Consider the following 15,802-nt stretch of genomic DNA (forward strand, 5'->3'; position numbering starts at 1 on the left):
TGAGTGCTAGTGTGCTAGGCATGTTCTAAGTGCTTCATATGCATAAACTTAATCCTCACAAAAACACTAGAAGGTTGAAACTACTACCTTAATTTTATAGGAGGAAAAATCGAAGCACTGAGTTTAAGGGTCCTCTGCCGATAGGTGATGAGGCTGGGAGTTGAATCCACAAGTCAGGCTCTGGGGTTTACGATGTTGTGATCTTGAACATCGTATGATCTTGCATCTCCACTAAAATGGTTCTTTCTAAAAAAGAAACCTCAGCAAACTTAGATGTGTTTGGGGGTGAGTGTGTGTGTGGATGTTTTCATTCTATTTTTTCTCATTTTGCTGCAGATCTGTGATAACATAATCACAGAGCAGTCGGGACTGGCATTTAGGAAGCCCTAGATTGCAGCTGCAGGCTGAGTGCCAGCCAGGGATCCAGAGTGGAAATGTGCTGTGCTGTTTATGGGGGATTCCGAAGGTAGATAAGGGAAATAGCTCATTTTTATTTAATCAGTCATCTATGTTTTGTGGTAGGGCTTGAGCAACCTTCCAAAAGGTGAGTACAAATCAATCATTTCAGATGACATTTTGAAAATACTTCAGGGTGGCAGGAAGTTAATGTATCAGATGCCATTAAAGGTTTAAAACAACCAAACCAATACTAACATACTTTAAACTTAACCTGAAAACCTGGGCTGTAATTCAATGTTGAGCTTCAGATGTATGTGTTTGTGTGTGTGTGTGAGAGAGAGAGAGAGAGTGTGATATGATATGATTTGGATTCTATTGCCAGCATGTATATGAAAACATACTGCATAACCCACTCAGAAGGGAATAGCATTATGTACATAAACGACCTTCTATACCCTGAAATTACTACATAGCTGTAGCCTCTGCAAAGGAAAACCTTTGCAGCGATTTAGTGAAAGGAACTCAGGCTTTGGGATCCGGTAAACACAAGTTCAAATCCCAGCTCCTAGTCTTCCTTGCTGTGCAGTCTCAGAAAAGTCACTTTCTTAGTTTGATCAGGCTGCTATAACAAAATACTATAACCTGGGTGGCTTGAAAACAACAGACATTTATTTCTCATAGTTTTGGAGTTTGGGAAGATCAACGTGCCATCAGATTCAGCGTCTGGCGAGGGCCCATTCTTCACAGACAGCGCCTTCTTGTCCTCTCATGGTATAAGGAGCTCTCTGGGGTCTCTTTTACAAAGGTACTGATTGCGTTCATTAGGGCTCCACCTTCAGGACCTAATCACCTGTCAAAGGCCCCACATCTTAATACTATCACATTGGGGATTAGGTTCCAACAAATTGAATTTTGGGGATACACAGACATTCAGACTATAACAGTTGCTTAACTGTTAAGAGTCTATTTTGGCCAGGCGCGGTGGCTCACGCCTGTAATCCTAGCACTCTGGGAGGCCTAGGCGGGTGGATCGCTCAAGGTCAGGAGTTTGAGACCAGCCTGAGCAACAGCGAGACCCCATCTCTACTAAAAATAGAAAGAAATTATCTGGCCAACTAAAATACATATATATAAAAAAAAAAAATTAGCCGGGCACGGTGGCGCATGCCTGTAGTCCCAGCTACTCGGGAGGCTGAGGCAGTAGGATCGTTTAAGCCCAGGAGTTTGAGGTTGCTGTGAGCTAGGCTGACGCCACGGCACTCACTCTAGCCCGGGCAACAAAGCGACACTCTGTCTCAAAAAAAAAAAAGTCTATTTCATTTGTAGAATGAAATGGGGTTTTATTGTTGTGGGAATACTGAAACTTATCTTAGAGTTTTAAAATGAGGATTAGGCTAATTTATGTCCAATAGTTAGCATTATTATTGCTCAAAAGTTTATTTTTAGAAAATACTGATACAGTGCTCATATTGCCAGACCCTGTTCTAAGTGATTTATAAATATTCATAATAACCCTATGAGGGTAGGTATTAGTCTTATTTCCATATAACAGTTGAAAAAAATGAGGCATAGAGAGGTTAAATAACTTGTCCAAGGTCACAGAGCTGGCAAATGTCAGAGGAGATGTCCAAACCCAGGCTGTCTGGTGCCAGAAATAATGCTCTTGGCACTACTCTTGAATGTCCCGATAAGTGAAGCTGAAATGCTTTTAATTTTAAGTATTTAACAGTCAACCATTTTTGAAAGAGATGGTTTACCAGAACTTCAGACAGGCACAAAAAATAGCTGGGTGTGGACAAATTGTATATGGATTTAATTAGCTGTGAATATGCCCTGTTAAGTGCATACAGATTGTACAGTGTGCATTTATTTTCCTGTTAACCACCAATTTCTTTGCACTAGAGATTCACACTAGTGTGTGGGCATCAGCGTCCTGGGTGACTCTTCTTTTTCTCTTATCTAGTCCTATATGCCTTCTGGAGTCTTCTCTGGCCTGATCTGCCTGCCCCTGCCCCAGGGTTCTGCCCTGATCCTACTAGAGCAGAAGCTCTCAAATTCTCTCCCGGACTTTCCGTTTTTGCACATGTCTTGGGTGTGGCTGCTACTCTCCCAACCCCTTCCTTGATTCCAGGCTGCTTCCTCTCCTTTTTCTCTTTCCCTGTCCTACTCAACCTCGTACACATATCCGGTCCTCTCTCTCTGAGCACAGGACTTTGCCTGTCCCGTGTCAAGGCTGCCGTCCCATCAGGTTCCTGCCCTTTCTCCTCTCCTTCACTGGCACGTATCTGGAAGGAGAGTGTACACCAGCCATCTCTTCTCTCCCTCTCTCCCTCTCTCTCTCTCTCTCTCCCCCCACTCCCCAACTCCTGAAGTCTATTTGGCTTCTTTCCACAACACTTGACTGAATTGCTCTTACGGTGGTCATCAATGCCCTGTTAATTGTTAAATCCAATAGCATCTTCTCAGTCATCACACTTGACCTCTTAGCGAGACCCTGCATGGGCTGGCCCGAAGCCAGCTCTCTTGCCTCATGTCCTATTACACCCCCTCGCTTCCTGCCACAGCTACAGTGGTGTACCTACTGTTCTGCAGACCTCAGTGCTGTCTCGTGGCCTTTGCGTGTGTTGGTGCATTTGCCCCTAGAACATTATTCTCCAGACATTTGCATGGCTCTCTGCTCCCCTTCATCTGGATCTCTGTGTGAATGTCATTTCTTAGAAAAGCCTCTCTGAATGCTACTATCAAAAGTGGTACCCGCTCTGCCCAGCACTTTCGATCCCCTTACCTGCTTTAGATTTTTCAGAGTATATATCACTATCTACCTGCTCCTTATCTCTCTCCCCCAGGATATAATTCCATGAGGGCAGGGATTCTTCCTCTTTGTGTGCAGGCGTATTTGCAGCAGCTATAGAAGTGCCTGGCCCATAGTGGATGTTTGATAAGTATTGGGTTGAGTGAATAAATTCATATGTCCCTCATTTCTTAGCATCTGCGACACCACCCTTGGGACCTCCTGTTGCCTCCCTGACTGCACCTTCTTTTGCCTGAACTTGACCTTCCTCATCTACCTTGGTTGGATGTTAGGATTCTGCACTGGGTCTTTCTTTCCTGCTTTACATCTTGCTCTTGGACAACCTCATCCATTTTCGTGACCTTGGCCCTCTCTTACATCTTAGGTCTCTTAGGTCTTTGTCTCCTGGATCTTCCTACCATGAGGCAGATCCATATTTCCAGTAGCCTGTTGTACACATCTGTGCAGAGATTCCTCAAACTATCCAAGGGCAAAGGAGAGCTCCCTCATTATGCACCCTCCAGATTTTTTTTACTGGTCTCAATTAATGGCAATTAGTCTACCCATTTGTCTAAACTGAAAACTTCCTCCTTTCCCTTGTGAATCTAAGTTCTGGAATGTCTACTTCAGAAGACATCCATTTCTTTGGCTAACCTTGAGGCCAGGCCTCACCATCCCTTGCCTGGACTGTCTCAGCAGCGTACTAAATGGTTTCCCTGCCTCCAGCTTCTCTTACCTCCAATCCAACAGAGCTACATAAATTGCTGATAGAACTCTTTTTCTGAAATGCACATTTGATCATCATTTTCCTCCTTCAAGAATCTTGGTGGGTCCCCACTGCCTCAGGATTAAAATCTGAACTCCCTAGGATGATCCGCGGGCCCTCGTGGTGATCGTGAGGTGTTGTGAGTCAGCTGCGAGGGAACAAGGGATTTAATGTGAGTGACAGCACCAGAGCTGGTGCTTTTCTCCTGGGCAGCAAGGACAACGCGCAGGTGTTGACATGTCTCAGACTCAGCCTGGCTCGAGTGGGCAGGAACAGCCCAGGGTTCTCGGCACAAGGTGAGGGTGGTGTGGGATAGTTAACCTGCGGAATTAATCCAACACGATGCCAACTGGCACAACGTCCTTTCCTCCGAGGATATGGATTGATTTTTTTCCCTGAGGAAGATTAATGAGTATCTTTTTGAAGTGCACTTAATTCATAGGAAATAATAATACTCACCACTCGCTATACTTTAGGTGTTATTTTAAGCACTTTATATGTGCTAATTCATTTAATCATTAAATAACATTAGGTAGATACTGTGATCCTCCCCATTTTACAGTTGAAAAAACTGAGGCACAGAGAAGTTGAGTAGCTTTCCGAAGGTATTGCCGGTGGAGGTGAGTCTGGGATTAAATTTCAGGTAGAGTGACTTCAGGATTAGTAAAGAAGTCAGGGGACCTGCAGGTCTCATTGAGAAGGAGACAAGATTGGAACTGGGGGGGGCATATTCCCTCCTTCTTTCTCTGGGGCTCTCCATGACTGGGCTGAAGAGAATGCCATGAGTAACTGAGGCAGGAACACATAGGAGGAAATTTTTGGGGGAGGAGTTTAGTTTTCTTAAATGATAGTTTGGGTGACTGAACAGAGATAGGAAGGACTGGTGTGGATAAGAGAGGGCAGGGGAAGGGGAAATAGGCTGAGAAATAGGGATGGGGGAGAGGGTGGTAGAGGAAGAAGAAGAGAGAGAGGGAGAGAGACAGGGAGGGAGAGGGAGATGGGAGGTAAGTGAGAGTCGTTTGTGGTCTCCCTTCCCGTGAGGCACTGAAAGTCTAGAAAATCCTTTTGTTATTTGCCATGAAGCTGTAACTCATCCAATTACAGTGTGGCCCTTTATTCCTCCCTCCCTGGCCTCTGCTATCCCTCCAGCAAGCCACGAGCCACTGCACCACTGCATCTTTTGGAGAGTTTGGTCAGGTGGAAGTAGACGCACAGAGTAGCCCTGAAGCAGAGCTGCCTTAACCCCTCTCGCGCAGTTTGGTGGTAAAGGGGCTACAGGGATATTGGTCTTTTGAATGAACTAAGCTTGACTATTGGAGAGACTCACGATCCAGGAGGCACCTCAGATGAACCTGGGGTCCGGAGGCAACAGTACTAAACTTGTTACTGCCCCAGGTTTGTGTCCCACTGTCAACCGAGGGCCTGCCACAACCAGATGTACATGTTTCAACCACATCAAAAGACTCACCTTTGACTGCTCGGGGACTTGTCAAGCAGAACTTCTCCCACATCTGAATCCATCAGTGTGCTGCTCGCTTTCTCAGGTGACACTCCTTCCCCCTTCCTTTCCTCCTGGTCACTCCCTTCAATTCCTTTTCCCCTCCATGGAGGTCTTATAGATCTTAAAGGATATAGGGTGTATTTCTATTATATAAACCACATTAATTATGATTTTGTCACTAAACTGTGAGCTGCTCTAGGAGCATATTTTGAATCCTATTCTTGATAATCCCATATTCCCAGCAAGAAGCACAGAGCACATGGTAGGTGGTTAATAAATGTTTGATGAATACATAAATGAATGAATACCTGTAAAACATTTACTGGTGCTGCAGCTGTTGCTCCTGTCACTTCTCATGCATCTCAGTGAGTTTTTTTGGGTTTTTTTTTGCACTGGAATGTTGTTCCCACTGAGAAGTAAACAAGCCCCTTCTCCCTTAGGAGATTCCAAGGGTGTCATTTGTTACATGGCACTCTTTATGGCATGCAAATCATCCTTTACCCATTGTCCTTCCTGTTTCTTTATTTAAAAAAGGAAATCTGCTTTGTATTAGAATTCTGCACTGATCGAAAATCCACATCAACAAGATTTTAATTGTTGATAATGATTATGGAAAATTTCACTGAAAGGTTTACTTTATGCTGGCCACTGTCCTGGGCACTTTCAACACATTTCTCATTTAGTCTTTAGAGTCATCTCCATTTAAAAAGAAAATAAAGCATTATGTTTCATTTTTAAAATGTAGATGCTGAGGCTTAGAGGTTGAGTAACTTGCTCAAGACCATCTTACTAATCAATGGAGAAGTCAGAATTCAAAACCAGATTTGCCTGAATCCAAAAACCCGGGCGAGGAGGAGCCATATGAGCTCTGCATTTCAGGTCAGGCGTGCGGATGGCCCTGCAGGCAGCAGGTCCAGAGCTGAGAGGCAGCACGAGCATGTGTCCGTGATTCCTGTGAGAGACGACTGAGGCTGCAGCAGGGGTGTAGTGGTGAGGACAGAGAGAAGCAGAGAGAACGAAAACAACTTTAGGAATTAAAATTTGAAGAAGTTTGCGATAGATTAGGCGGATGAGGTTAGGTGAAGGAAGACTTTCTGATAACCTTCTAGTATCTGGATGGTTGCCGGGGTGTGTCAGGGGACCATTCACCAAGTAGGAAACATTAGAAAGGGAACAGGAATTGGCAAGAAGATAATGAGTTCAGTGAGGGGGGTGTTGAGTGAATGTACTTAAGGATATCCAAGTAGAACTTCTAGTAGACCTTTGTATATATAGGAGCCTGAAATTCAGAGGGAATGCCCTGAATCTTCTATACAGCCATTTGTACTGTGTGATCATTTGATTTAAAATTATTTTAATTAGTAAAAGTTTTCTACCTAATGGTCAGAGGAAATCGAGGGAGTGTCTATCAGTGAATCAGAGCCTCTTAGGGAAACCTGTTCCATATTATCCTGTTAAATGCTTGGGTGAGGTTCTTTTCTTTATTTTATTTTTCCATTGCCTAAAATCATTCTGCATGGTTAAATTTATTATATTGCATGTTGCTCATTGTCTGAAAACAAATAGCTGATTGTGTCACCTCTGCTTCTACAGTCTCAAATTTATCTTGGTTGTGAGATGAACTATCTACCTCTATGAATTATCTTCAACTGTCTCTTTGAAAATACATGCTATAACATCTATTTTTCTTCCACGTCATCTCCTAACTTAAAAGAATTACTATTTTTCCTTTAATTAAACATTAGGCCGTTCAATATAGCCTTGTTTATAATCCTGGGCACAAATGAAAATACCATGATTAAATAAATTCTAGGAATCCCAGCTCAGATTATCTCACCAAGGAGGACGCAAAATGCTCTAAGACAAAAGGGAATACAGGACGGTAACGAGTGATAAAAAGCATTATCTTACTGAGTAAGGAAAGAGGACGTGCAAGCCAAAATGGATTGACTATACATCTCCTCCCTTGAAGCTGTGTGTCCAGTGTAGCTTGTTTCATTAGTGGACGGTTGCAATGATTTTTGGCCTCCCAGCATCTGAACACCCTTCATATGTTTGTGAAACCCCCATGAAATTATAAAGACCTGGCTCCTTCTAGAGAAGCTGAAAACATCATGATTGTTCTCCCAGACCTAGGAAGCTAGGGCATGGGCACATGACCTAGACACTGGCAATAAGAGATAGTCACTTCAGACTCATGGCTAGATGCTGGTGACATGGAGAAGTAGGAGGTGCATGGACTCCATTCCGGTGAGATTTGGCAGCTGCAACATCCAGTTTTCAGAGGCAACAGAAAGTGTCTCTGGAGACTGAAGGCTGTGTCCACTGCCCATGGGTTGCAAGTACACATTGTGGACTCTGTGTCCAGCTTTCGTGGCAGCAGTGTCTTCATCAGACCAGCTCTGCAGTATGTGATTTTTGGACACTGCTTTTGTCTGCAAAGCCGCCCTGCCTGACCCTCCTAGACATTTTGTAAGCAACCCAATACTCTTTCATTAAATCCATTTTCTGCTCACAATATTCAGGGTTGTTGTCTGTTGCTTGCGTATCCCAATTCCATGTGATATACTAAATGTTAAGTATCTCAACACTCTGTCCTTCTATAGCTTCTTTCTAGGAATGCCATTAGAATGAGTTTCACTTTGCCTTGTATTAGTTACATATTTTTTTTAAATCAGAGTTTTGATAGCAGAGACTATATCTTATTCATCTTTGTATCCTTCTGCCAATACCCCATTCCAAATGCCTTGCACATAGTAAAGATTATTTACAAAATTGACTTGAGCAGGAAATATTAATAGACTTTTATAGTTGCATGGAAACGACATGGGCTCAGCCGATCCCTGATATTGGAATGTAGAACTCTGGTAAACATTGGGGAGAACAGGCAAAAGGTGACCTCTCACAGTCAAGGCTTAGGCAGTGAGATGCTCCCTGTGAAGCTTTACCTGTTAGGTCCAGGGCACTGGTCCGTAACAGCCAGAGTGATAGTGGTCATCCCTCATTGAGAATCCTCCATCACAGTCTATTCACTGAGCATCTAATAGTTTGCATCTCAACACCTGCTGTGCCTTCTAGTGTTACGGTAGTGGACCCTATGCAATTCCTCTTTTCAGCAGGGTGGAAAGAAGCTTTTTTCCCTGTTAAGGAAAAAAAAAAATGTAGTCCCTAGAACCAGAAACATGTCCATATCATAGTCTTTATTTCTGAGGATCTTTCCTTTTAAGGATATTAAAGAAAACCCGTATGAAGTTTGCATCTAGTTCTTATACATGCATACCCACCAGCCTAATTTTTCATAATGCTTTTTGGACATGTGTATAATATGGTACCTACAGTCATATTTCACTACAATTTGGCATGAGTCTAATGATCACACTTTTACTAAGTTATGTCCATCAACCCTGAAATTCACCATAGATCTAGCTAATTGGAGCATGAACATGAACTTTTTCTCCTTTTTACCTGCTATCTTTGAAGTTAAGCGTTGGTATTATGATGTACTTCCTTTGCAGTTTCACTTGTGGTCTTGATCCCTTCCCTACACTATGGTCTTAAAGAGGTATGTGAATTCCATTGCTACTTTTCATCTTACCTGTATATTATGACTCACAAAAGTACATTATATACTTGCCCTACATTATAAAGTGAATATGGTTTATTTTGGCTGAGAGATACATTTATCATAAAAAACTGTAAGAACTTTTCCAGTTCCTCTTTCTTGAATAGGCATGTTGTTAAGTGTGAATTTGCCTTCATCTAGCTAGGGTCTTCAGTACAGTGCTTAAAAGTATAGTATAGTGTGACAATTAAAATTATAACCTCTGGTATCAGACTACTGTGATCAAATCCCAGCTTTCTCATTGAATAGTTTGGACTATTAAAGTAATCATACTTTAATTTCCTCATCTGTAAAAAGTATAATGACCTCCCTCAGTATTGTTTAGAGGAATAAGTTAATTTTGACATGTAGAGGCTTAGAGCATTGTTCTTAAGAAGACCTCAATCAATGTTAGCTATTATTATCTAGTTTTTCTTTTATTTATTTCATTTACAGTTGTACAGATAAGGCCACTCCTTAGGTTTTCCAAAACCGTAACCATTGGAATATAAAAGGTGTTGAAACTCTAACATCAAAGCATTCAGCCTTTTAGTATAAATTAATTTTCAAAACTTAGTAAATTCATCAATTATTATTAATTACCTTTTATGCCATTAAAACGTTATTTCATAGACTAATAGATTTTGTCAACTTAGGTGCTAGTTTTCTGTAGACCATAAATGTATGATTCAAAATAGAATCATGGCATTTTAGACATTTTAGACTTGGAAAGGGTCTTAGATATTAGTTGTTCTTATTTTCTATCTGAAAAGGAAACCCAGTTGCCCAATGTCTCACAATACTTAAGGGTTTCAAGTCCAGTAAGGCCCATATTTTCAGTAGCAGTAGGACTAACAGGAAGGAAGTGAGTTTGTTCTCTCGGACTGTAAGATCCTACTAACTTAGAGGACACACACGAGTACAAAAATTTAGTCTACAAGGAAGCAGCATATAGAAATAGACAAAGACTGTCATTCAAAATAATTTTTACAAAGCAAATTCATATTTTAAGGGAATAAATTCAATTGTATAACTGAATTTCACAGGTAATTAATAATTTTTTATTATTCTTGTCATTCAGGTCTCCGGTCAAATGTTGCTTCCTCAAAGAGGCTTTCCCTAACCATCCTAGCTAAAGAGCTCCTCTTCTAGTCACTTTCTCCCCTTATAACTTTTTAATTTTGTTTCATATTTTATATCAGAAATTATATTCTTCATTGATTTTTTATTCTGTCTCTCTCTCATACTAAAATGTAAATTCCATGAGAGTATAAGACATTTTGTTTATTATTTTATCTCTGTGTGCTAGGATCACGCCTGACACATAGCAGTGTCTCAATAAAAACACATTCGTTTGATTGAATGAACACATGAAGGGCTTGCTAAAGAACTTTGATTTTATTTTGAGAGCATAATAAGAGCAGTTGAAGAATTTTGTGCAGCGGAGTAATATGATCAGATTTACATATTAGAAAGACACTCTGGCAGCATTGTGCACATACCATCTCCATTAGCAACCAGGAAATTAAATTTACTTTTGGACTGAAATTGAGAATGCTAGAAAAAGTCATCTGGTGGAAAGAAAGGCATGGATTTGAAGAAATTGGAGATTAGAAAAATAAAAGAAGAAAAAAAGAAATAAGGAAGAGGAGGAAGAAGAGAAAGAGGAGGAGAAGAGGAAAAGAAAAGATAAAATGAAAGGTTTTTGAAAACAAAGACCTAGCAAAATTAACTCCAGACAACCAAACAGAAACATCTCAGTGAGAGCGAGAGACTTGGAGAGGCAGCAAAGCTTAAATGGATGAGAAGAATCCCCTGGCGCAGCTTTGGATTATGAGACACTCTATCTCTGGAGATCAATTTGAGCCATAACAAGGTTATTTTCAGAACTGCTCCACCATGTTTTCACCCATGATTTTCATGAAATTTTGTACTGATACATGAACTTAGTGGTCCAGAAATTTGCCTGAATCTGGGAACTCTCCAAGGTCAAATATAAGCACCAAGCAAACTGCTAATGGGATTGTGGGTGGGGTGCTGATGATCCGAGCTGACTTTGTGTGTATTTCAATACAATGATGGTGGCTGTTAACTGCAGCAAAGAGTAACAGGATCTCTTAGGATGCTGAATTCAATTCTAGAATCTCAGGTGGTGAAAAGGAGAGGTCACATAATTAACTCTGAGTTAATGGAAGGAGAACAGTGTCATGAATCATACCACACAGTAGATCATTTTAAAATTGCATATAAAAACTGGGCTTTGGGATGCAATGTGTGACTTCTTTGGCAGAGGATTTACATCTTATTTGCTTTGCTTAAGCTAATAGTAAAATTAGTTTGTAGTCCCACTGCATTTGAAAGCTCTTTGGCAGCAGGTGGATTGAATGGAAGGAGAGTAGGAGAAAAGGAAAGAAAAGGTACAGAGGGAGAGAAGAACTCCTTCAGAAGCATGTGGGCTGGCTGGAAATTTCAGGCCAGGGTAAAAACTTGCCACACAAAACTTTGCTCCTCTGTGATGCAAAACTCTACATGTACTTTGAAGAATGAACTATATAATCAACTGATACAATTGGGCAAAAAGCCCAATGGAATCAGCATTTGATAAATATTTGGCAGATGAACAAAAAGATTTTTTTTCCTACATTTGAAGTAAGGACTCCTTATTTTATTAGAAATCTGCAGAAGATTTATTCAGCATTTAATTTTTATTCGGTGCTGTCTTGGTGAGAAGGCACAGGGACCCCCCCCCCTTTTTCTTTACCTTCTCATCAGACGTATCCCAAAATATTAATAGTTAAAAGAAAAGATTTTAGCCTTGGGTATAAAACCAACTGATGCAACCAGAGCTTACTTAATACATCAGTTTTGGGGTTTTTTTGAAAAGTAATGTGTGATTAGCTCTTAGGTGTATGTTTTTAAAGGATTGGAGAATGAGTTACTTTAGTCTGGGGTCTCCTGCTCTTGAGTGTCAGAGCAACATGGGCACACTTAGTTACTGCTGATGAAGCAAGAAGCCCCATCTCTGTTTGTCCTGCTACTTTTGACAAGGATCAGGGCTACTCTCAGGTGTCCCTCTTAGAGGACAGTGCTATAGCCAACTCTTCACACACCCTGAGGCAGTGGGACTCTCAGCCAGCCCATGCTACTGCTCTCGTACAAGTTGGGACCCACCGACAAAGTGATCTAGATCTTAGAGGATCTATGGCTACAGAACAATCGCATCACACCCTACCTGGAGTGCTGAGAAACTTGAAGATTAATCACTTGTTTCCACTAGTCCAAGCAGGACCAAGACATTAAAGCTCGCTTGTGTTTGTATCCAGATGGCATGAATCTATAACTCCATGTAAACAGACTAATCTTGGAGAAAATCTGTTTTGTATCACCATCATCAGACAACATAAGTATCTGTTCCAAGACACTGTGTTTCAAATATCTCATATATACCTGTAAGTAAGTACAGAGACTTTATGTGACATATCAGTAGAGTATCACATAAATAGAGTGAAGGCATACAGGGACCGATTCTGACCACACACCATCCAATTACCCTAAGGATATCTACACTACTTCTAAAATTGTGGTCTAGCAGCCATAATAATAGAGATTTTAAAGATCTCAATTTAGAACATTCAGTGTTACAGATTATTCTCATTTAGTACTTCCAAATTGTTAATGTAGTAGAGAAAGAAAACTAAAGTTCAGGTAGCTCTGTGACATTTGTCAATGTTCTCATATGTCAGAGAATGCTGGATGGTGTTCCTCGTTGGTAGTAAAACAAGGGCTGCATTTGTGTTGGTAATTGTGTTAGGCTGCATGTAACAGAAATTTGACCTCAGTGGTTTATCAGAATAGGGTTTTATTTTTCTAATGCACTGAAGTTTGGAGGTAGAGATTCTAGTGCTACAGGGTGGCTCCACGGTTTCACCCAGGACTCAGGCTTTGCCTACCTTTCTGCTTTGACATCCATGCTGCTTGACCCTCCCCCTTGTGTTCACAAAATAGCTTTTTCTCCTCTGGGCATTACATCCAATTCCAAGAAAAAACAGGGGGTGATGTGGGGAAAATGGAGGGAAGGTAAAGGGCAGAAGAGATATACTGGCGGACTCTGTACCTTTTTATCAGGAAAGTGATGATTTTCCTAAAATCTTAACTGGGTGGATTTCCACTTCCACATCTTTGGTAGGAACAGGAGCAAATGGCCACCATAGCAGCAAAAGTTGGGAAAGTTGAGAATGTTTTTGCTATTCCAAACAAAGTCAGGGCTCTATTGGTAAGCAATATGGGGAGTATTTTATTGGCAAGGATATTGGTTAGGTCCCTTGTGTTTTTCTCAGGCTATAACATGTTGGAATGATTTTTTTCCAAATTCATTAAAATTTTTTGATACTACAAATTATTTATCATAGAGATTATTTCAGGTTTCTGATATTAAAGCAAACAGATAAACAGATTTGAACAAACTTTAGGTGGTGCAGAGATGGTGTAGAAATTAGACCTAGATCTTAAAGGCCTTACTTAATTTCTTCCGTAGAAGACTGTGAGCTCTGGTGAATGGCAGGAAAGTCAGTGGGGATGGGCAGGGTCTGTATTTTTTCCTTCACTGTTTTTCATTTTCCAAGCATCTAGTGCATCACGCATAGTAAGAGCTCAAAAGAACACATTTAATGATGAGTTAATGCACGAATAAGAGTCAGTAGATCTGGGATTTGGCACCATCACTGATTGGCTATAATATCTTGAGCATGTGACTTGACCTTTTCGTGTCTGCTTTTTCTCATCTCTGAAATGGTGACATTACATGCAAATATGCCTCATGAGGCTGTAGAGAAGGTCAAATGAGAGAACGCATGATAAACATTTTTTGCGTGGTGTAGATATTTACAACTGGCAAAGTGTGTTCAGTTCCACTGTTCCTCTTTCTAGTCCTCACAACCCCTCTTTGGTTCTCTCAGTCACCCCAGCTCCACCCTCACCTGTGGTGGAGAGCAGGCATCACCGAACCTACTTCTGATCAATTAAGAAACTAAAGCTCAGATGGCTTGTAGCTGATCTAAGCTCACGTAAATTATAAGTGGCAAAGCTTGATGTTTAGGTTTGAAAAAAAGTAATATGCAATAAGCCTTTGTTATTTATATCTTGCTTTTTTCCAAAAAGGATTTATGGAGGTGAAGAATTATTATTACTTTAATCTGTCTACTCTGAGAAACACATACATGCAATAGCTTATAGATAGTTTAAAAGATAAAAGTATTATTTAGCCTATTGAAAAAAAGGTTGAAAGCCCTCATGAAGGGTTTTCAAGAATATAAGGGACCCAAAAATACAGAACCAAAGGAGTTGAAGCACAACAAAATTAAGCTAAGTGTTGTTAAATAGTGAGGGTTTTAAAACTCAAAAATGGGTTAATAAGATTTCTAGGGGTTTTAAGAAACAAGCTAAATTCTCATCTGTGGGAGGTAGTTTAAGTACAGCACACTAAAAATAGACCATGTGGTCTGTCTCCATAAGTGTGCCTTTGAGCCTTATAATCTCTAAACTCTTAGAATTCATTATCACTTCTGCTTATTTACTTCAAAATAACAACTGACACTATACAATTTACAAAGTGCTTTCACACATAGCCTCTCGTTTAATTTTCACAACACACTTCTAATATATTATGTACACTCTCCCAGAAGAAGGAACTAACAAAACTAAAATTTGAACCAAGTTCTTCTGAATCTAAATCTGATGCTCTTTTCTGGACTATTCATGTACCTCCCATTTCTATGTGGTCATGCTGTGTCTGGAGGGCTGATGAATTCATTGTGTTCCACTTCAAACACGCTGCCCCTATAGTACTGGACTACACTGTACTTGGAATATAGTCCAAGGCCTATATTCCTGACCTTGGTTGGTGGAACCACTTTCTTCCCAGCTGCTTGAGTATGACACCTATGATTCAAACTAGACTATTTACTCCTTTTCTCTCCCACATCTGCTCAATCATTAAGACCTGTTGCTTTTAGCTTTTAAATACAACTCAAAATATCCCCTTCTCTCCAGTCCACCACCACTTTTTCAGTTTACAGTCTTTACCACGTTTTATCTAAATTATTAAAATAATTTCCTTCCTAGATTTTCTTCTTTCAACACTCCTTCCTTAACTCCACCCTGGGACCAGAGTGAAGAGCTTAAGCAGGAAAGTAAAGTGGTCAGATTGCCATGGAAACCCCTGGCCTAGAGTCCCTCAGCAGCTCCTGTCTCCCATTATGTGCTTCTTAGATTTCAGCTGTTTCCACAGTCCTTTCATATTGTTGATATAGTCTTATACCACTGAAGGTATTCCGTGTACTGCTGAAAAGAATATGATACCGATAGATATTCATCATAGCAGAATCCATATGAATATCCATACCACATGCTTTTTCCAACTTTCCAAAGGGTTGTGAGAAAAGTTTCAGTTGTTCAGGGTTTGAAACATTCCTGCCAGAGCACTGAGCCTGAAATTCACGGGTCTAGGTAGGATGCATCACCAGAGCAATAACTATTTTAGTCTATCCAAGGCATTAATATTCATGAAATCATGAGTTGAATGTGCTAGATATGTTTCTCCCTAATACACATTAAAATGTGTACATAACTATTAATGTAAAATAAGTTTGTGTATTACCTAAAATTGCCTCCTCTGTAGCAGTGGTAAATCTAGTACAGACGGTCCCCAACTTGATGATTTGACTTATGATTTTTTTACTTTACAGT

This window comes from Lemur catta, chromosome 3 (assembly GCF_020740605.2).
Source record: "Lemur catta isolate mLemCat1 chromosome 3, mLemCat1.pri, whole genome shotgun sequence".
Taxonomy (NCBI): Eukaryota; Metazoa; Chordata; class Mammalia; order Primates; family Lemuridae; genus Lemur; species Lemur catta.